Raw genomic sequence first — 21,131 nt, 5'->3', positions numbered from 1 at the left:
TGATTTTATTGAGATTCCACGGTCCAAACATAATTACTCACCATACGTCTGCTGCAGAGGGACAAGAGACATAAAAGTGCCGAAAACAAATTGGCTCCCTATTTAAAAAGAAGATGGAGAACAATCTATGAAGGAAAAATACTGGAATTTTGGTGCAGGTACAGCCAACTAGTGCAAAAATAATATTGCGATATTGTCAAAAGGATACGATATACCATCAAAAATAATATCCTGATATGTAACTCTATCGATTTTCCCCCCCCATCACTAATGCTGGCCCACGTCCATGGGAAATGAGGCATACTGTAGGTAGCGGCGTTGAGACCTAAGAGCCGTCCAACCCTCCTCAGAGTCACAGAAACGGCGTCCTCCCTGGCTGAACACACGTTAGCGCCGTTCCGGCAAAACGGCTTCCCCCTCAATCACTCGCTGACAACCATTAGCCGAATGCTAATCGAGGCTAATTACACACTGTTCACTCCTAGACGGCGTGACCCAGCTAATTTCTTATCATGACAGAGTGTTTGCAGTGTGGGGCCCCCAGCGACGAGATTACGCTAACAAAAGGCAGTCGTCAGCTTGGCGTCTTAATAAGTGCTTTGGCGTTCGGTTTTCATAAATAAATGTAAATAAGGTCTCTTTTCTGACTGTTGTTGCTGGATGCTGTTTGATGTTTGATGTTGTTCGATATTGTGTCTGCCAAGGCTAGAGCAGACTTTTCCTGCAGCAGCCAATTTGTTGCTGCTTTGTGGCTGTATTGAGGTAGTGGCTGTCATTTGTGATTTCCAGACAGAAAATGGCACACTTTCCTGAATGCTTTGTTAATTCGCTGTCATTGAGTGCAGTGCCTTGAGTGCAGTGGCAATATGAAACCCTGTTAATCTAGCATGGAAGCCCTTTAAATCTATAATACGTTTGCTTACTTCGATTCAAAGACTCTACTCAGTTCTTTTCCCCCCAATCTTAATACCCTTTCAAAAGCATTGGAGGTCTCTGATAGCTAACCTCTTTGTAATTTGCTGTTGGAGTAGGTGAGGTGTTGTATAAGAAGAACTCTCACAGAAAAAGGCTGAATCGTTTCTGGCTAACAGAACTGAATGAAACAGCCTGTTCTCCTAAGCAATGGATCCACAGAGTGGAGACACGGCATATCTCCCTCCCACTCCATCTCCAAAAGCTCATTTTGGAGATTCTGCAGGCTCCGCACAAAACCCTGGGTCCCATTTCCCATATTTCATATACGGACCATTGGAGATGCATTGCCGTATGAGAGTGTCCTCCTCGCTACAATGTATTGTGGGGGCGATACATTGACGCTTCCTCTGTTGGAAAATGTGCTGTTGTGTAGTGTTCCTAGACTCAATTGAAAGTAGCCATGCGACTAAGTGGTTTGCAATGGATGAGGCCATTCACACGTCTAGTATATGGTCAATGTCATTGAAGCACACCGATCAGCCAAAAATATGAGCAAAAGGCACTGTTGATGTTTTCAATTCAGCAACTTTGCTTATCTTTGGGAAATGTGAATGAAGCTCCCAGAAGAGTGCAAACACCTGACTGTTGCCTCCTCCATTGCTGTAAACCTCTGCTAGGCTAACTGGCTGGGTAGCTGGTCTGACATAGATGGCATTAGCCACCAACTGACAGGCTAACTGGTCTGACAGACAGAATGGCTGGGGACAGCCCAGGCCACGCCATCAGTTAGTGTTAGCGTAGCATAGCGTAGCTGCTGATCACCAAGGAGGCAAACACAATGGCCTAACACACTCTGGGTACTCATCATGGCTTCCGCTCACTGAGGGAATTATTGCCAGCTGTGATGGGGTTAGCGGAATAGCATTACCCAATGCTAAGCCTTCTCCTCTCCGGGGTTAGTGCAAAGTGGCGCTGTCATTTCCGGAGCGATAACGAGGAAGAGATGGAGACGGACACCAGCGAAGCTGACAGACAAAAAGTTTGTGTTAAGTTTTGGTTGTTTCGCGAGTCGCGCGGCTAAAACGCAACTTCAGCAGTGGTGGGTTTACTCGGATGAACAGGCTCGGGTTTGACAATTCGCAGTGGGAGTGGGGGGGGGGGGCAGGCGGGAGTTGGGGGATATATCAAAGCAAATAGCTGACATCACTAATACCGCTACTGAGAGGGAGCATCTAAAAAATTACTACTTCCCCGGCCTGTTGGGCTAATCCCTAGAGCAGGGGAGAAGCTTAGAGTCCCAGAGGAGCCAAGTCAGTCTACTTCACTTACAGAGAGAGAAGTCTCACTCACACACAGAGGTCTATCTTACACTCCGAGACAGAGGAGACTGCCTTATTCACAAAGAGAGGTTTCTGTATCACTCACAGGGATAGTCCTGTCTCACCCACAGAGAGAAAGGCCTGTCTCACTCACAGAGAGAAAGGCCTGTCTCACTCACAGAGAGATAGGCCTGTCTCACCCACAGAGAGATAGGCCTGTCTCACCCACAGAGAGATAGGCCGGTGTCACCCACAGAGAGATAGGCCTGTCTCACCCACAGAGAGATAGGCCTGTCTCACTTACAGAGAGATAGGCCTGTCTCACCCACAGAGAGATAGGCCTGTCTCACTTACAGAGAGGTCTGTCTCATTCCCAGATAGAGAGCTCGGTCTCATTCACACAGAGATTGGTCTTTCTTACTCACAGAGAGATAGGTCTGTCTAACTACAGAGAGGTACGTCTTTCTCACAGAAAAGCCTCTCAGTAACAGAGCGATAAGTCTGTCTCACAGAGAGTGTTGGGATTGGTTGCTTGGAATGGAAAAAAAATCGCAAAATCGCATCGTTTGTTTGACTGTCGGAGGGAGCAAGGCGAGCCACGCGCGCTCTACCAAAGATAGGCTACTTACTAAATCAGATTGAATCACTAGTTTCTCTTTTCATCTGTGGCGCTGCTTTCCTGTGCTAGTCTACAAGTGCTGCGCTATATATGGGCTGCTTAATTAGCCATATTACAGTGGATTCTGAAATGATTCATACCCTTTGACTTGTTCCAAATTTTGTTGTCTTACAGCCTGAATTCAAAATGGATTAGATTTTTTTTCTTTCTCACCCATCTACACACAATACCCCATAATGACAGTGACAACATGTTTTTATGAATTTTAACAAATTTATTGAAAATTAAATACAGAAATATCTCATTTATATAAGTATTCACACTTACAGCTGTGAGTCTTTATGGGTAAGTCCCTAACATGCTGACCACACCGCCGTGTTGTGAGCGTTGCAAAATAAATGTACACATACATGTTATTCAATAATTTTATCCAAACTGTTTGCACGCGTCAACGAGCGTCTGCGTAGCCAACGCGGATGTCCTAGCCGTGTCTGAATCCTGGCTTAGGAAGGCCACCAAAAATCCTGAAATTTCCATCCCTAACTATAACATTATCTGACAAGATAGAACTGCCAAAGGGGGTGGAGTTGCAATCTACTGCAGAGAGAGCCTGCAGAGTTCTGTCATACTATCCAGGTCTGCCCAAACAATTCGAGCTTCTTCTTTAAAAAATCCACCTTTCTAGAAACAAGTCTCTCACTGTTGCCGCTTGTTATAGAACCCATTCAGCACCCAGCTGTGCCCTGGACACCATATGTGAATTGATTGCCCCCCATCTATCTTCGGAGTTCGAACTGTTAGGTGAACTAAACTGGGACTTGCTTAACACCCCGGCCGTCCTACAATCTAAGCTAGATGCCCTCAATCTCACACAAATTATCAAGGAACCTACCAGGTACAACCCAACATCCGTAACCATGGGCACCCTCTTAGATATCATCCTGACCAACTTGCCCTCTAAATACACCTCTGCTGTCTTCAACCAGGATCTCAGTGATCACTGCCTCATTGCCTGCGTAAGTAATGGGTCCGCGGTCAAACGACCACCACTCATCACTGTCAAACGCTTCCTAAAACACTTCAGCGAGCAGGTCTTTCTAATCGACCTGGCCCGGGTATCCTGGAAGGATATTGACATCCCGTCAGTAGAGGATGCCTGGTTACTCTTCAAAAGTGCTGTCCTCTCCATCTTAAATAAGCATGCCCAATTCAAATGTAGAACTAAGAACAGATATAGCCCTTGGTTCACCCCAGACTTGACTGCCCTTGACCAGCACAAAACATCCTGTGGCGTTCTGCATCAGCATCGAATAGCCCCCGCGATATGCAACTCTTCAGGGAAGTCAGGAACCAGTATACTTAGGAAAGCTAAGGCTAGCTTTTTCAAACAGAAATTTGCTTCCTGTAGCACTAATTCCAAAATGTTTTGGGACACTGTAAAGTCCATGGAGAATAAGAGCACCTCCTCCCAGCTGCCCACTGCACTGAGGATAGGAAACACTGTCACCACTGATAAATCTACGATAATTGAGAATTTCAATAAGCATTTTTCCACACCTGGCCATGCTTTCCACCTGGCTACCCCTACCCCGGCCAACACCTCAGCACCCCTTGCAGCAACTTTCCAAACCCTCTCCAGAATCACGTTAAGCATCTCCAATCCTAAACTAAATATAGAATCGGCTCCCTATTTCGCAACAAAGCCTCCTTCACTCATGCCGCCAAACATACCCTCGTAAAACTGACTATCCTACCGATCCTCGACTTCGGCGATGTCATTTACAAAATAGCCCCCAACACTCTACTCAGCAAACTGGATGTAGTCTATCACAGTGCCATCCATTTAATCACCAAAGCCCCATATACTACCCACCACTGCGACCTCTATGCTCTCGTTTGCTGGCCCTCACTACATATTCGTCGCCAAACCCACTGGCTCCAGGTCATCTATAAGCCTTGGCTATGTAAAGCCCCGCCTTATCTCAGCTCACCGGTCACCATAGCAACACCCACCCATAGCACACGCTCCAGCAGGCATATTGCACTGGTCATCCCCAAAGGCAACACTTCATTTGGCCGCCTTTCCTTCCAGTTCTCTACTGCCAATGACTGGAACGAATTGCAAAAATCTCTGAAGCTGGAGACTTATATCTCCCTCTCTAACTTTAAGCATCAGATGTCAGAGCAGCTTACCGATCACTGTACCTGTACACAGCCAATCTGTAAATAGCACACCCGACTACCTCATCCCCATATTGTTACTTACCCTCTTGCTCTTTTGCACTCCAGTATTCTACTTGCACATTATCATCTGCACATATATCACTCCAGTGTTAATGCTAAATTGTAATTATTTTGCCTCTATGGCCTATTTCTTGCCTTACCTCCCTACTCTTCTACATTTGCACACACTGTACATAGATATTTCTATTGTGTTATTGACTGTACGTTTGTTTATGTGTAACTCTGTGTTGTTGTTTTTGTCGCACTGCTATGCTGTATCTTGACAGTTGTAAATGAGAACTTGTTCTCAACTGGCCTACCTGGTTAAATAAAGGTGAAATAGATAAATAAATAAATAAAAATTGTAGTGTAACCACTGCTAGACCAAGAGAAACTACTACAGAATCGTTCAAAGTAAGTAATAAAAACAAAGGTAATTGTGCAATACACACAAACACACGCGCTCACAAACGCACATCTCACACAAACTACAAAGAAAAGGTGGATACCTTGGCGCTCGCTGCGTTTCTTGCGCCTCCTCTTGAACCTCCTGCGGATGAGGCAGTAGTAGGAGCCCAGGCTCTGAGGGCCAGTGCTGAACAGGGCCATGCTGTTCTGTCCTTCACCGGCTACCACACTGCTCTCCTGCCCTGGAAACGCTCCCTACTGGCCCTCTAGATTCTAGCCATGTGGTGGAACACTTACTACCCTCAACCTCCCTCAGTCTCTCTTTTTTTCTTTCTTGGTTCCTGTCTCCCTCCACCTAGTTGGAGGGAAGCAGATAGAGAGTGTGTGGGAGGGAAGTGGATATTCTCAGAGGAGACGACTGGTGCTTTTCCTCGGAGAGTTGTAGAACGTCACAAGGAGTTGGTCCTATATTTCTCTCTTCGCACTCCCTTTCTCGCTCTTTCTCTTCCACTCCTTCTCTCCAGGCAGAAGAGGCAGCTTGCTCCCGCCAGCTCGGTGCTTCTATAGCGTCTCACTGACACGTCACACTGTCCCTCAACCTATCACAGGCTGCCTCTGGCTCGTTGCCTGGCCTCTACCTGTTCACACACATCGGACAAAACACATGTACTGTATGTGCACACACACACACACACACACACACACACACACACACACACACACACACACACACTACTATAAACAAACTCATAAACGACTAACTACAAGTGCTCTCATTCCTCAAAACACACACTCATGCAGTAAAACAGCTGAGCCCAAGGTACTTGTCCTGCAATAATAACACACCATTGAGGTGAAATATCTCATATGTCACGAGATGAGTGTATAAACTCTTAACAGGCTCAGACGTAACTAAAATAAGACAAGTCACAATACTGCAGCACAGTGCTCTACCTCCCTCTAGTGGGCATACGCCGTCACCACTCTGCTATTACTAGATGGCCACTAAAGGCCATCTCAATGACGCTAAATATTAGCAGTGTATAGCAGCCGCACAAACAGCACATTGAGTTAGAATACAGGAGGACTTACTATAAAGACCATGTATGACACTGTCCTTGAATATGGTTGTACATGAATACGATTGTACCCTTCTATCTAAAGCCTTCCTATTACCCTTCTGTCTAGCTAGTGGCGTCAAACTCGATCCACGGAGGGCCTAGTGTCTGCTGGTTTCTGTTTTCTCCTTTCAACTAAGACCTAGACCACCAGGCGAGGGGAGTTCCTTACTAATCAGTGACCTTAATTCATCAATCAAGAACAAGGGAGGAGAGAAATCCCGCAGATCCTCGGCCCACCGTGGAATGAGTTTGACACGTGGTCTAAACCATACAAACCAGGGTCCACAAAGGAAACCACAAGATGACATGTGCCTTTATCTTGGTGCACAATGCCCCCCAGTGGAAGACATTGGTATTGCACGTTCGCCCTAACGGTGTAGCATGGGACCCCAGAGGCTTTATGGTGCAGTATAAAGAAACCGAGAAAACCCCAGGCAAATAACCAGAGCAACTGCAGGAGAAATGGAAGGGGAGCCAGTTAACAACCAACTTGCACTCATCTATTTACTGATTTTCCATCAGTAGTTATGATTAGGGCTCAGACCAATGACCATGTGACCTGACTAGTAAAAACGGTGGGCCCTAGATATGACGGAAACACTGTCAGTGAGGGAGGTTGACAAAGTGGAACAGAGTGCGTGTGAGAGAGAGTGAGGGAGGGAGAGAGAGAGAGGGGCGAGAGAGAAAGAGAGAGGGGGGGAGAGAGAAAGAGAGAGGGGGAGAGAGATAATTAGTTAAGACACCTGTTTGCCCTTTGTTGTCCGTTGTGTAGTGCTGGGCGCTCTCTGTGGTCCTTCTTCAGTGGCCTGGGAGAGAAAGGAGAGCACAGGTCAACTTACAGCTACAGTATCCGTCATCACACACTGGTACCTGCTGACAGGCAAAACCCTCACAGGAAAACAAGAAGAATGTGAAGCACTAGTAGAATACAATGGCAGAACTTTGTAGAATGAACGTGTCCTTTGGTAAAGGGGTTACTGGTCAGTCTTTTTATACATGTTTCACAACATGAAGAGTGCCTTCGTCTTTCGTGTTTTTTTGTTGTTGTTGACAACACACATCCTTGTAGGCTGGACACAGGTATTTGTGGACATCTCACAAAACAGATCAATTCATCCCAGGACACAGAGCCCATATGTTTCTGTCCCAGTCATCCATCACATATCATCACTTCTTCCATCCATCCATCCACCTTTCCTCCCTCCATCCCCTCGCTCGCTCCCTCCCTACCTCCCTCCCTTTCTTCCTTGTGCTCCAGAAGTTATAGGCCAGACAGCCGGCAGGTTGAGGAAGACACACAACACACCTCGTCACGTAGAGCTGACAGCTTGTGAGAAGACACACAACACACCTCGTCACGTAGAGCTGACAGCTTGAGAGAAGACACACAACACACCTCGTCACATAGAGCTGACAGGTTGAGAGAAGACACACAACACACCTCGTCACATAGAGCTGACAGCTTGAGAAGACACACAACACACCTCGTCACGTAGAGCTGACAGCTTGAGAGAAGACACACAACACACCTCGTCACATAGAGCTGACAGCTTGAGAGAAGACACACCACGTCACGTAGAGCTGACAGCTTGAGAGAAGACACACAACACACCTCGTCACATAGAGCTGACAGCTTGAGAAGACACACAACACACCTCATCACGTAGAGCTGACAGCTTGAGAAGACACACAACACACCTCGTCACGTAGAGCTGACAGCTTGAGAGAAGACACACAACACACCTCGTCACATAGAGCTGACAGGTTGAGGAAGACACACAACACACCTCGTCCCTTAGAGCTGACAGCTTGAGAGAAGACACACAACACACCTCGTCACATAGAGCTGACAGCTTGAGAGAAGACACACAACACACCTCGTCACGTAGAGCTGACAGCTTGAGAGAAGACACACAACACACCTCGTCACGTAGAGCTGACAGCTTGAGAAAAGACACACAACACACCTCGTCACGTAGAGCTGACAGCTTGAGAGAAGACACACAACACACCTCGTCACATAGTGGACAGCTTGAGAGAAGACACACAACACACCTCGTCACGTAGAGCTGACAGCTTGAGAGAAGACACACAACACACCTCGTCACGTAGAGCTGACAGGTTGAGAGAAGACACACAACACACCTCGTCACATAGAGCTGACAGCTTGAGAAGACACACAACACACCTCGTCACGTAGAGCTGACAGCTTGAGAGAAGACACACAACACACCTCGTCACATAGAGCTGACAGGTTGAGAGAAGACACACAACGTCACATAGAGCTGACAGCTTGAGAAGACACACAACACACCTCGTCACGTAGAGCTGACAGCTTGAGAGAAGACACACAACACACCTCGTCACATAGAGCTGACAGCTTGAGAGAAGACACACAATACACCACGTCACGTAGAGCTGACAGCTTGAGAAGACACACAACACACCTCATCACGTAGAGCTGACAGCTTGAGAAGACACACAACACACCTCGTCACGTAGAGCTGACAGCTTGAGAGAAGACGCACAACACACCTCGTCACAGAGCTGACAGCTTGAGAAGACACACAACACACCTCGTCACGTAGAGCTGACAGCTTGAGAGAAGACACACAACACACCTCGTCACGTAGAGCTGACAGCTTGAGAGAAGACACACAACACACCTCGTCACGTAGAGCTGACAGCTTGAGAGAAGACACACAACACACCTCGTCACGTAGAGCTGACAGCTTGAGAGAAGACACACAACACACCTCGTCACAGAGCTGACAGGTTGAGGAAGACACACAACACACCTCGTCACGTAGAGCTGACAGGTTGAGAGAAGACACACAACACACCTCGTCACATAGAGCTGACAGGTTGAGGAAGACACACAACACACCTCGTCACGTAGAGCTGACAGCTTGAGAGAAGACACACAACACACCTCGTCACGTAGAGCTGACAGCTTGAGAGAAGACACACAACACACCTCGTCACGTAGAGCTGACAGCTTGAGAGAAGACACAACACACCTCGTCACATAGAGCTGACAGCTTGAGAGAAGACACACAACACACCTCGTCACGTAGAGCTGACAGCTTGAGAGAAGACACACAACACACCTCGTCACATAGAGCTGACAGCTTGAGAAAAGACACAACACACCTCGTCACGTAGAGCTGACAGCTTGAGAAAAGACACAACACACCTCGTCACATAGAGCTGACAGCTTGAGAAAAGACACAACACACCTCGTCACATAGAGCTGACAGCTTGAGAGAAGACACACAACACACCTCGTCACGTAGAGCTGACAGCTTGAGAGAAGACACACAACACACCTCGTCACATAGAGCTGACAGCTTGAGAAAAGACACAACACACCTCGTCACATAGAGCTGACAGCTTGAGAGAAGACACACAACACACCTCGTCACGTAGAGCTGACAGCTTGAGAGAAGACACACAACACACCTCGTCACATAGAGCTGACAGCTTGAGAAAAGACACAACACACCTCGTCACGTAGAGCTGACAGCTTGAGAGAAGACACACAACACACCTCGTCACGTAGAGCTGACAGCTTGAGAGAAGACACAACACACCTCGTCACATAGAGCTGACAGCTTGAGAGAAGACACACAACACACCTCGTCACGTAGAGCTGACAGCTTGAGAGAAGACACACAACACACCTCGTCACGTAGAGCTGACAGCTTGAGAGAAGACACACAACACACCTCGTCACGTAGAGCTGACAGCTTGAGAGAAGACACAACACACCTCGTCACATAGAGCTGACAGCTTGAGAGAAGACACACAACACACCTCGTCACATAGAGCTGACAGCTTGAGAGAAGACACACAACACACCTCGTCACGTAGAGCTGACAGCTTGAGAAGACACACAACACACCTCGTCACGTAGAGCTGACAGCTTGAGAGAAGACACACAACACACCTCGTCACGTAGAGCTGACAGCTTGAGAGAAGCAGGCTGAAGATAACAACAGTTAAAATCTGTAGTAAAAGTCCACTGGATTGGATAAAATAAGTTTACATTATATGCGGAAAAACAGCTTGGACCAGCCAAAGCCATAAAGCTTTAAACTCTCTGATTACGAGAGTGGGGAAAAGATAGATTATCAGAGGGAGGAGAGGAAGAGAAGAAAGAGAGGTAGGGGAAAAGGAGAGAGGGAGATTGAGGTAGAAGAGAGAAAAAGAGAGATTGATAGAGAAATGAGCAGTGAGTAGGGATGAGCAAGTCCATCTCTTTGACCGGAGGGGTCCTTTGAGGACAACCACAGCCGTCTCCATCACTGCCCACTTCAAATTCCCATGGCTGTCTGTGGTCCTCTGGCTCAGACCAACAGGCATGTGTTTAGATAGCTCTTCTATAAGACTAGGATGTGCCAGTTGGCGAGAGAGCAAGAGAGAGAGAGAGATAGAGAGAGACAGAGAGAGAGAGACAGCCTTTCCATCACACTACTGACAGTATATAGGCCAAGCACAACCACAGCTGGCCAAGTCTGACTGCGAACCGTCTTGAGAGCCAAGAGGAGAAGGAAGTGGTCTTGGTTGAGAAACGGTAAGGCGTCTCAGACTCTGAATGAAGCATGACCTTCAGATGGCTCTCCCTGCGGTTGCATAAGAATAATAGAGAAATACAGCTTCTTTTTACAGGCTAACACTAGTCAAAGGCCAAACAACTGTCGTCACAATTTATATTTCTTAAACTCATACAGTATATCTGTTTACAGACAGTTAACTGAAAAAACATGGTTGAAATAAAAATGGCCATTATGGTAGTGGTACCAATTCCTAAAGTCAGAGTAATTTCCCTAAAACCTTTGAACATGTTTGGACCAAATTAAAGGCCACAAAAAGGATACAAACAAGACTGTAGTCTAAGCGGGAGTTCCCAGGCGTTATAGTACAAATTTGTGTATGTAGTCGCATGGCCCTGTTTACAACTGTCAGTGTTAGGAGGGCAAAACTCACGTGAAACTTTTAGAGCTATTAGCCATGCGATGGGGCACTTTTCCCAGTTGGACCAAATGTGTGAGGTCCAGCCAAAGGGAGCGATATTGAGTTGGCCTTCAACATAATTTGGTCTAAATGATGCATGAACTGAAAAGTGAAAGAATAGCTTAATCTTCAATATATGGGCTATGGAAAGGCTGGGCAACAACAAGGAACTCCACGGTAAGGATCAGGAGTAAGAGCTGAGAATAATACGTCTAATACACCAGTAGGGGGTAGCATTGGTCTTCATTACCCAAAACTAAGGTCACGTTTAACTCATCATGAGTGATGGATATTTCACTGTACTGTAAATACAGTATTGTTTCCCCCGTTATGGTTAAATCTAAACTCGTCAGAAAAAAACAAACATGTCTCCAGTTTAATCTGAATAGAGCGTGAATAGAGCGTGAATAGAGTGTGGGAAGACTATGTCACGCTCCAAATGAGTAGCCTAGCCTACTTAGTGACCAGTCATCCAGCAATGCCGCTTCCAGCAGGGTCAGTGTGGTCTGAGAGAGAGGGAGGGGGAGGGAGAGAGATACTTTACAGAGAGAGAGAGAGACTCTGTACAGAGAGAGAGCGACATAGAGAGAGGTAGAGAGAGAGTGAGAGAGGTGTGCGAGTCTGGTTCACCATCATTAGCATCATCATTTAGGACAGGCCACTGAGGCAAGGGAATGTGGAGGCACCACCGCTGTGCCACAGGGCTCAGATCAGGGCACTCACCCACTGAGGGGGCAGGGGAATAAGAGACATGGTGGTGGCGGGTACATTATAATTGGGCAAGACCCAAATAAGCCATGCAAAAACATACTACCACCCCCACACAGAACGAGTGACAGGGAGAGGGGGAGAGATGAGAGGGGGAGGCTAGAGACCAAACTTTGAAAATGCTATTGTTTTAGAGTTAGTACCTGCAAATATGTGTTTGAGAAAGAGACGGAGAAAGAAAATGAGAGCGAGAGAAAGAAGATGAGAGAAATACGATGAGAGAGAAAGAAGAAGAATCAACTATTAATCTTAGAATCAACTATTAAAGACTACCAGAACCCACTGGATACTCCAATTACCTAGAATGAACTACAGGACAAAATACAAACCCTCCAACTCAAAAAAAGCCTGTGGTGTTGATGGTATCCTCAATGAAATTATAAAATATACAGACAACAAAATCCAATTGACTATACTAAAACTCTTTAACATCATCCTTAGCTCTGGCATCTTCCCCAATATTTGGAATCAAGGACTGATCACCCCAACCCACAAAAGTGGAGACAAAGACAAATTTGACCCCAATAACTACCGTGGGATATGCGTCAACAGCAACCTTGGGAAAATCCTCTGCATTATCATTAAGAGCAGACTTGTACATTTCCTCAGTGAAAACAATGTACTGAGCAAATGTCAAATTGGCTTTTTACCAAATTATCGTATGACAGACCACATATTCACCCTGCACACCCTAATTGACAAACAAACAAACCAAAACAAAGGCAAAGTCTTCTCATGCAGGGATGCAGCTTAACCCCTACCCTCTTCAACATATATATCAACGAATTGGCGAGGGCACTAGAACAGTCTTCAGCACCCGGCCTCACCCTACTAGAATCTGAAGTCAAATGTCTACTTTTTGCTGATGATCTGGTGCTTCTGTCACCAACCAAGGAGGGCCTACAGCAGCACCTAGATCTTCTGCACAGATTCGGCCAGACCTGTGCACTGACAGTAAATCTCAGTAAGACCAAAATAATGGTGTTCCAAAAAAGGTCCAGTTGCCAGGACCACAAATACAAATTCCATCTAGACACCGTTGCCCTAGAGCACACAAAAAACTATACATACCTTGGCCTAAACATCAGCGCCACAGGTAACTTCCACAAAGCTGTGAACGATCTGAGAGACAAGGCAAGAAGGGCATTCTATGCCATCAAAAGGAACATAAAATTCGACATACCAATTAGGATCTGGTTAAAAATAATTCACAAAATGGTAAAAACACCAAATTGAGACTCCGCATGCAGAATTCTGCAAAAATATCCTCTGTGTACAACGTAAAATACCAAATAATGCATGCAGAGCAGAATTAGGCCGATACCCGCTAATTATCAAAATCCAGAAAAGAGCCATTCAATTCTACAACCACCTAAAAGGAAGCGATTCCCAAACCATAACAAAGCCATCACCTACAGAGATGAACCTGGAGAAGAGTCCCCTAAGCAAGCTGGTCCTGGGGCTCTGTTCACAAACACAAACAGACCCCACAGAGTCCCAGGACAGCAACACAATTAGACCCAAACAAATCATGAGATAACAAAAAGATAATTACTTGACACATTGGAAAGAATTAACAAAAAAACTGAGCAAACTAGAATGCTATTTGGCCCTAAACAGAGAGTACACAGTGGCAGAATACCTGACCACTGTGACTGACCCAAACTTAAGGAAAGCTTTGACTATGTACAGACTCAGTGAGCTAGCCTTTGCTATTGAGAATGGCCGCCGTAGGCAGACCTGGCTCTCAAGAGAAGACAGGCTATGTGCACACTGCCCACAAAATGAGGTGGAAACTGAGCTGCACTGCCTAACCTCCTGCCAAATGTATGACCATATTAGAGACACATATTTCCCTCAGATTACACAGATCCACAAAGAATTCGAAAACAAATCCGATTTTGAGAAACTCCCATATCTACTGGGTGAAATGCCACAGTGTGCCATCACAGCAGCAAGATTTGTGACCTGTTGCCAAAAGAAAAGGGCAACCAGTGAAGAACAAACACCATTGTAAATACAACCCATATTCATGTTTATTTATTTTCTCTTTTGTACTTTAACCATTTGTACATTGTTACAACACTGTATATAGACATAATATGACAGTTTAAATGTCTTTATTCTTTTGTGAAATTTCTGTGAAATAAGATGAGAAAGAAATAAGATGAGAGAAAGAGAAAAAGAGTCAGAAAGAAGGTGAGAGTCACGAGACAGAAAGAGGAGAGAGGTAGACAGAAACAGAGTTAAGGAAAGAGAGAGAGAGAGAAAGAGACTGCGTGACTGTGTAAACAGTAGAGTTTAACCTCCCAGCCCAGTCAGTCCTCACTCGGCAGAAAATTAGGCTACAGGCGCCACATCAGAGCAGACATGCATGAAGAGGGCCCTGACAAGCCCTCTCCTAGAGGTGGCTGGGCTTTTGCCGGTTCGAAAAAGGTCTGGGAGAACTTGGCCAAGCACTTCTTCACAATAATTATTTGTATAATTTGTTGTATTCCTGTTTGTTCTCGCCTATCATCCCTCACTCCCATATTGGTGACAATGTCTGAGGTGGTTCTCCCTCCTTACTAGCATTTTGCTGAAAAATAGTTCATTTGATTTAAAAAAAAAAAAAAAAATATTATCCTCAGTGAGAGGATGTAGAAAATGTGATTGTGTGTGTGTGTGTGTGGTATATAATATATATATACGTGTGTGTGTGGTATATATATATATATATATATATATGTGTGTGTGTGTGTGTGTGGTATATAATATATATATATATGTGTGTGTGTGTGTGTGTGGTATATAATATATATACACTGCTCAAAAAAATAAAGGGAACACTTAAACAACACAATGTAACTCCAAGTCAATCACACTTCTGTGAAATCAAACTGTCCACTTAGGAAGCAACACTGATTGACAATAAATTTCACATGCTGTTGTGCAAATGGAATAGACAAAAGGTGGAAATTATAGGCAATTAGCAAGACACCCCCAAAAAAGGAGTGATTCTGCAGGTGGTGACCACAGACCACTTCTCAGTTCCTATGCTTCCTGGCTGATGTTTTGGTCACTTTTGAATGCTGGCGGTGCTCTCACTCTAGTGGTAGCATGAGACGGAGTCTACAACCCACACAAGTGGCTCAGGTAGTGCAGTTCATCCAGGATGGCACATCAATGCGAGCTGTGGCAAAAAGGTTTGCTGTGTCTGTCAGCGTAGTGTCCAGAGCATGGAGGCGCTACCAGGAGACAGGCCAGTACATCAGGAGACGTGGAGGAGGCCGTAGGAGGGCAACAACCCAGCAGCAGGACCGCTACCTCCGCCTTTGTGCAAGGAGGTGCACTGCCAGCGCCCTGCAAAATGACCTCCAGCAGGCCACAAATGTGCATGTGTCAGCATATGGTCTCACAAGGGGTCTGAGGATCTCATCTCGGTACCTAATGGCAGTCAGGCTACCTCTGGCGAGCACATGGAGGGCTGTGCGGCCCCACAAAGAAATGCCACCTCACACCATGACTGACCCATCGCCAAACCGGTCATGCTGGAGGATGTTGCAGGCAGCAGAACGTTCTCCACGGCGTCTCCAGACTCTGTCACGTCTGTCACATGTGCTCATGTGCTCAGTGTGAACCTGCTTTCATCTGTGAAGAGCACAGGGCGCCAGTGGCGAATTTGCCAATCTTGGTGTTCTCTGGCAAATGCCAAACGTCCTGCACGGTGTTGGGCTGTAAGCACAACCCCCACCTGTGGACGTCGGGCCCTCATACCACCCTCATGGAGTCTGTTTCTGACCGTTTGAGCAGACACATGCACATTTGTGGCCTGCTGGAGGTCATTTTGCAGGGCGCTGGCAGTGCACCTCCTTGCACAAAGGCGGAGGTAGCGGTCCTGCTGCTGGGTTGTTGCCCTCCTACGGCCTCCTCCACGTCTCCTGATGTACTGGCCTGTCTCCTGGTAGCGCCTCCATGCTCTGGACACTACGCTGACAGACACAGCAAACCTTTTTGCCACAGCTCGCATTGATGTGCCATCCTGGATGAACTGCACTACCTGAGCCACTTGTGTGGGTTGTAGACTCCGTCTCATGCTACCACTAGAGTGAGAGCACCGACAGCATTCAAAAGTGACCAAAACATCAGCCAGGAAGCATAGGAACTGAGAAGTGCTCTGTGGTCACCACCTGCAGAATCACTCCTTTTTTGGGGGTGTCTTGCTAATTGCCTATAATTTCCACCTTTTGTCTATTCCATTTGCACAACAGCATGTGAAATTTATTGTCAATCAGTGTTGCTTCCTAAGTGGACAGTTTGATTTCACAGAAGTGTGATTGACTTGGAGTTACATTGTGTTGTTTAAGTGTTCCCTTTATTTTTTTGAGCAGTGTATATATGTGTGTGTGTGCGATTTGGTTTGGTTTTACTATCCTTGTGGGAACAAGGACACCAGACAAGGATAGTAAAAGTAGGAAAATTGTGGCGACATTTCAACCGGTTCCCACAAGGAAAAATGATTTTTTTAAATGTTTTTTTTAGGCTTAGGGGTTAGGATTAAGGTTTTGGGGTTAAGCGTTAGGTTTAAGGAAAATTGGATTTTGAATGGGAATCAATTGTGTGGTCCCCTCAAGGATAGTTAAACAAACATGTGTGTGTGTAAGTAACCCATCTTCTGTGGATGTATCTCCTATTCTGATGTGTACATGTATACCTGTCCAGAAGGGGGCAGCATTGCCCTTATATTAAGCACACAGGCCTGCAGTCAATGTACCTCTGTACAGAATCCAACTGTGTGTGTGTGTGTGTGTGTGTGTGTGTGTGTGTGTGTGTGTGTGTGTGTGTGTGTGTGTGTGTGTGTGTGTGTGTGTGTGTGTGTGTGTGTGTGTGTGTGCACCCATAATATGTGCGTGCCTGTGTACTTCTTCCTGCATCTTTTCTTCCATCTCGTCCTTAAACCACTGAAATCCAGTTCAAGGAGACTCGCACAGAGCCACGGACGCAGACTTGCACTCTCACTACACATCCAGCAGCAGCGGCACATCGGACATTACAAGTTATCTGGAGGCTCTTCTCAAATGTCCTCCGTAGCGTGACCACCCTGTACCCCGCGGGCCGTGGGCTCGCGCTCGACGCTAGTGCTGCCCAAAGCAGTGTGAGTGCCGAGCTTGAAATATTTAACACACCGCAGAGAGGTGAGGGGGAACGAGTACACACTGTGTCTTTCAGTAGCATTCAGAGAGGGAGTTCTCAGTGCACACACACGAGCATGTAGGCTCACACATACACCTCATTTGAACTCTTAAAATCCTGGGCAAATTCAGCAGATAGCAATATCCTCCATCAGCAGTCTTAAATTACCTGCATACTGGGGTGAGAGCGGGACAATGAACGTATGTTTTATTCAGGTCTATATGGTTGATCTACAAACGGTTTATCTGCCAGGGAACATAAACAACAAACACATTGCACCAGATGTAGCTACAAATCTACACCTGCAGTCGCCATCTGTCATTGGCTAGCAAAAACAGTGCCGTGCTACTATTATATACAAAACGACCGGGTGCGGACTGCGGAGTGATACCAATACTGATGTGATACCATACTGTATATACACTGAAATGAATATTCAAGTTTACTAATGATTATGAATATGTATGTCTGTTAATGACGGTAGCACGTTGTCACGTGATCAGCGCTTACTCCTGTTGATTAGGGATGGGTTTTTCGAATATCCGATTATATGAACAAATGTTTATATTCGATTATTTGGGAGAGTATTCATTTTTTGGGGGGGTGGGGGGGGGGGGGGAGGGGAATGGCCTATTTTTTTTAAGGCTTTGTCTAAAATGAAATAAAATGATCTACGTGACATTTCTACATAGCCTACAAGGATAGACCAACACAATATTTTGTTTTAAAGTGCACCCCATATTAAAGACGCACCGGTAGCCTAAACACGTTTCACGAGTGTAGCTTGTTATTGCCGGTCAATCAAAGCGGCGCTACAGTCAAAGTCTCGTGTGTAGCAAGTGAGGTGGGAGATTTCTAATCAATGCACAATGGAATTCAAATGACGTAATTAAATTGGCTAAATGACAAGGAGTATGCTGCTGTTTCATATGAATGGAGTTGTTGTAGACATTGGACAGGGAGTGCAGCAAAATAGTCTCAATTAGCCTTGCTACTTAAGCTAGCTAGCTGGCTATCTTAGCTGGCTACTGTAGCTAGCTAGCTTCTTTACAACGATTTGGTGCAGTGGATAAGACAGGTACTACTAGATGATATGATAGATAACCTTCGGCAGCAACAAGTTTGTCTAACTTGCGCGAGTCGGTGTGGCTACTTTCTCTCTCGCTCTCTATGCCGCACGCAGACTTTCAGAGCGGAGCAAAGCACACCAGCGCTCTCTCGAGTCGCGCAAGCAAGTCTCTGTTCGCAGCATAAAGGTTCCGCCGTCCAATCTGCAGCAACTGCGTGATGATATTCACGTCAGCATGGGCCAACATGCCTGTGGAACGTTTCCAACACCTTATAGAATGGCCCGGAGAATTCAGGCTGTTCCGGAGGCAAAGGGGGCCCGACCCGGGACTAGATGGGTGTACCTAATAAACTAGCTGGTGTATATATTTATATTCCGGATTCTGACATGGCTCGTTATGATATTTCTTCTTTCCTTTCTTTTAATTTCTTTGGAATAGCGTGTATTGTTTTGTATTGTCAGGTATTACTGCACTGTCGGAGCTAGAAACATAAGCATTTTGCTGCCCCTGCGATAACATCTGCAAATTATGTGTACGTGACCAATAACAATAGATTTGACTTCTTGGTCTCTCCTTGCGCTCAACCCACCCTCCTAGCAGGCCCATACGGGAGCCAGCAGCCCGCTGTTAGGTGGGGTGGCACTGGGAGGAGTCCCCGTCCTTCTGCTCTGCTCTGCTGCCACGGCCTTTGAGGCTGTGCCCGCTGCTCCAGGGCAACACAACAGAACAATAGCCGCCTCCATCTGTCTACCCTCTGGTGGCACACACCACAACACACAGGGCCCAGAGGGCTCTGGCAGACACACCAATAAGGAGAGAAGGGAAGGGGACTCCTCCCAGTGCCAACATCAGGAGCCACTGGGACTGCACCCACTGGGGAAGAGGGGCGTCAGAAGGTCGGATCTGGACTAGCAAAGACGTGGCTTTTACAATAACTCAGTGATAACAACACTAGCCAAGCTTTGATACAGCGCAGTTAGATTTAGCTAAACCTTTTCAGCACAGGGGAGACCAGTGCAGAGTAGGAGAATGAAAGTAGCCCATAGTAGAACTAAGTCAGCACTTCTTCTCTTTAACAATGTGCTCACGAGCTTTGGAATAGTCCCTTCACCTGTGTCGTCGTTAGGAGCTCTCCTTGTCCTGTCTTAAATGAACGGGGAGCTCAGAAAGAGATATGATACTGGGATGAAGTGAGACACAAAGAGCAGTACATTGGCCACATTTCTATCAGCGGAGCGCTGAATGTTTCACATTGCTGAACGCACCCCTGGTTACCCAGGCGGTAACCACTATCTGGAGTGTCTGATGGAAAGTCAAGGGGAGGAAAAAAATGGGAAACACTGACTGAGGATTGGAGCTGTGCACCTCTGACCCGGCCGAGTGTTAGCACCTGGGTTGGGGTCAATGCCATTTCAATTCAGTTGTTTGGAGGAAAATTGGAAAAGTGCAATTGGAATTGACACCCACCAACTATGATTAGCACCCAGCTGGAAAGCTGCACAGCGGGAGATAATTTGTATTTCTCCCCAAAATATCCTCATTATTTGCTTAGGCTCACCTTCTGGGGTGGCAGATGTGTGTGTGTGTGGGTGTGTGTTTTGGGTGGCGCCCCCTATCCTCTCCCCTGGCACTGCTGGATCTATCTGGGCCAGGCATCTGGCGAGATGCCAGGGCAAGGCACTGTGGTGGGAAGTTGGGCATCACAGCTGGAGTGCCCACCAAGCCCCAACACAAACAAACCCCTGGAGCCACCAGGTGCCAGCACCCAGAGCGGGCACAGCGGCAGGGCAACCTGTTCTGATCAGGATGGTTATGAGGGTTGTGTGTGTGTGTGCGTGCGTAACGTGCGTGTGTGCGTGGCGGTTGTGAGTGTGTGCGCATGCAGTTGTGAATTTGAAAACACATTAAACCATTTCACCTCAAATTTGTCAAAACGACTGTTCTATGATCCCTGTCCCAAACATCAACCAATAGAAATACATAACAAAACTACTCAGCATCAACTGTCATACATTAGGAGAGAACAGCAATTGAACTACCACAGAGACAGACAGTAGTGGTTACAAAAATCATGCCTATTGATTCATCTGGCCTTTTCAATCCCAGACCGTCGGTGTAGGGTGAAGTTGCTCCTAGAAGCCGATCCTGGACCAGTTTGACATTTTCTCCACTAATGGTCAAAGTTAGGATTGTTCCTAGATCTGTACTTAGAGAAAACTTCACCCTGGAGCCCAGCCCCTTCAAACCTCCCATATATACCCAGGGTAACAATACAAATCCTAGTTCTTGCAGGAGCTTGTGTTACATCAACTGTGTTTTGAAAGTAGGCCACCGCTGTGTGTTTGTGTGTGTGTGTGTGTGTGTGTGTGTGTGTGTGTGTGTGTCAGAAAAAGAGAGTAGAAAGACTAAAATGAGGGCATAGAATTGGTTTACAACAAGGCAGGTGAAAGTAATCTGTGACTGAAGCCTGACTCAGTCAAGCTTGACGTTTGAGCACTGT

The 21,131-nt window shown here is 46.3% G+C and overlaps 1 protein-coding gene across 1 annotated transcript in view; it reads right to left on the bottom strand.

Annotated features, from left to right (window-relative positions):
• The window catches only part of adarb1b (adenosine deaminase RNA specific B1b), a 180,163-nt gene that overhangs the window by 36,975 nt on the left and 122,057 nt on the right, over positions 1 to 21,131 (bottom strand). Inside the window, exon 4 of the mRNA XM_039014175.1 lies at positions 7,349 to 7,411. The gene's annotated coding sequence lies outside the window, so the exon portion shown is untranslated. The remainder of the gene's footprint in view (positions 1 to 7,348; positions 7,412 to 21,131) is intronic.

This window comes from Salvelinus namaycush, chromosome 19 (assembly GCF_016432855.1).
Source record: "Salvelinus namaycush isolate Seneca chromosome 19, SaNama_1.0, whole genome shotgun sequence".
NCBI lineage: Eukaryota > Metazoa > Chordata > Actinopteri > Salmoniformes > Salmonidae > Salvelinus > Salvelinus namaycush.
This window is presented reverse-complemented; position numbering and strand designations above follow the sequence as displayed.